Below are 1,932 nucleotides of genomic sequence, written 5' to 3' on the forward strand. Positions count from 1 at the left end.
GATCCATTGTGAGGTGAGGATCCTTATAGAGGACCCTAACTCTAGGTACCCCATCAGCCTTGGTTGCCTCTACTGCAGTCAATGGCAACCTAGGGAGGGGTGGGATCTCAACAACCACGCTGAAATGCTCCCCAATAACAAAAAGAAGTCGATGGTAAACCTAGGGAAGCCCAGGAAATCTGATGAAGAGCATGTCCCAGGTGTAAAAACTCAGCTTTAAGTAATGTGCTCGCAGCCTCTGGAGTGTCAAAAACAACTTGGAAAAAACCTCGTCCCAGAAGATGAACATCTAACAATCATGGAGTGAGGTCTGGGGGGAAAGCCACAAGCATCCAGTCTCTAGCTTAGGATCTAGAAGGGTGAGACCCAAAGATGCGTGCGAGCAACGTGGTAGAGCATTCAATCTCTACATCCTTCTTGAGCTACTACAACTCGTCTTTAGAAAAAGTAATAGTTTTCGTGGTCGGTGGAGGTGGAGTAGGATTGGCTGACGAAATGTCCATCGCCAATCGAGGTGAGGAGGCCGACTCAAACACATTTGAGGCTCCGTCTGCTCCAAAAAACGCTACAGGAGAAGGAAGAGGGGGAGACAGGAAGAAGTAAAAAGAATGCGGGGGGTAGGAAGTGGGGAAGAGGGAGGGCTGAGGCAGGAGCGGGCGGAGGGAGCGGGGGAGCAAGGAAGGGGGAGCCAAGTTGAGAGGGGAGGGGGCAGCTGAGCGGGAGAGGATAGAAGGGGGTAGAGGAGAGGGAGGTAGAGGCGGGGGTAGGGAGCGGGTAGAGGAGAGGGGTGTAGAGGCGGGGGGAAGAGTACAGGTGGGGGAAGGGTAGGGGAAGAGGGGTGTAGAGGCGGGGGGAAGGGTAGAGGTGGGGGACGGGTAGAGGAGAGGGGGGAGAGGTGGGGGTAGGGAGCAGGTAGAGGAGAGGGGTATAGAGGTGGGGGGAAGAGTAGAGGCGGGGGAAGGGTAGGGGGAGAGGGGTGTAGAGGCGGGGGGAAGGGTAGAGGTGGGGGAAGGGTAGAGGCGGTGGTGAGGGGAGCGGGGTAGAGGAAGCAGGGGAGCAGGGAAGGAGGAGCGGGGGCTGAGAGGGGAGGGGGCAGGCTGAGAGGGAGAGGAGGGGGGGAAGCGGGCTGAGAGGGGAGGAAGTGGGCTAAGAGGGGAGGGGGCGTAGGCTGAGAGGGAGAGGAGGGGGAGGAAGGGAGAGGCTAAGGGAGCGTGCACATGGCTCAGACTGCAACCAAAGTGATCTGCATAAGGTATATCCAAGAAATTGCAACCTTACGGCAATGACATCTTATAAAATTGGAATGATACAGAGGAGATTAGTATGGCCCTTGTGCAAGAATGATACGCACAAATCAAGAAACAAAGGAGCAAAATCTTATGACAAGTTTTCATCTCCTCAAGAGCTTATAATGGCACTGAGTTACTAGCTTACTAGGAGCACTTATTGCACAAGCTTCTTAGTTGTTGTCATTATTTTGACTAAGCTTCCTCTTAGGGAATGTGTAGGATGTGCCTTCATAGTCACTATATTGGTTGTGATTAAACTCACCTCTAGGTTGAGTTTTGGGATGGTTATTCTATAAAAGTAGGTCATCTCTTTTGACCAATGGTGCATTGCCTCTTGCAATCAAATGTTGGTCACTACTAGTGAAAGTAGAACCTGTGATGTCTCAAAACATGGGCATCACTGCATAATCGAACTCAACAAGACAATGTGCAAATATCTCTCTTCTGCCCATAACTCCAAAATCTCATCCAAGGATGGAGTAAGAGCCAGTCAACCCTTGCATTTACTTGCAAGAATGAACCTTACGAAACACATGGTAATCAATGAGAAGGTCTTGGAAACTTTGAGAAATTTCCTTCAAAGAGACGACGGAAAAAAACAACAGAGAATCACAACTTCCTCGATTCTTCACGGAATGGCAAG

General features: G+C 51.0%; 1 pseudogene; it reads left to right on the forward strand.

Moving 5' to 3' along the window:
- Window positions 1–1,268: 1,268 nt before the first annotated feature.
- LOC147904331 (U6 spliceosomal RNA) lies at window positions 1,269–1,379 on the forward strand (annotated as a pseudogene).
- The last annotated feature ends 553 nt before the right edge of the window (window positions 1,380–1,932 follow it).

Source organism: Dipteris shenzhenensis, chromosome 2 (assembly GCF_047967505.1).
Source record: "Dipteris shenzhenensis isolate YYH24624 ecotype China chromosome 2, Dip_SZ_1.0, whole genome shotgun sequence".
Classification (NCBI taxonomy): domain Eukaryota; kingdom Viridiplantae; phylum Streptophyta; class Polypodiopsida; order Gleicheniales; family Dipteridaceae; genus Dipteris; species Dipteris shenzhenensis.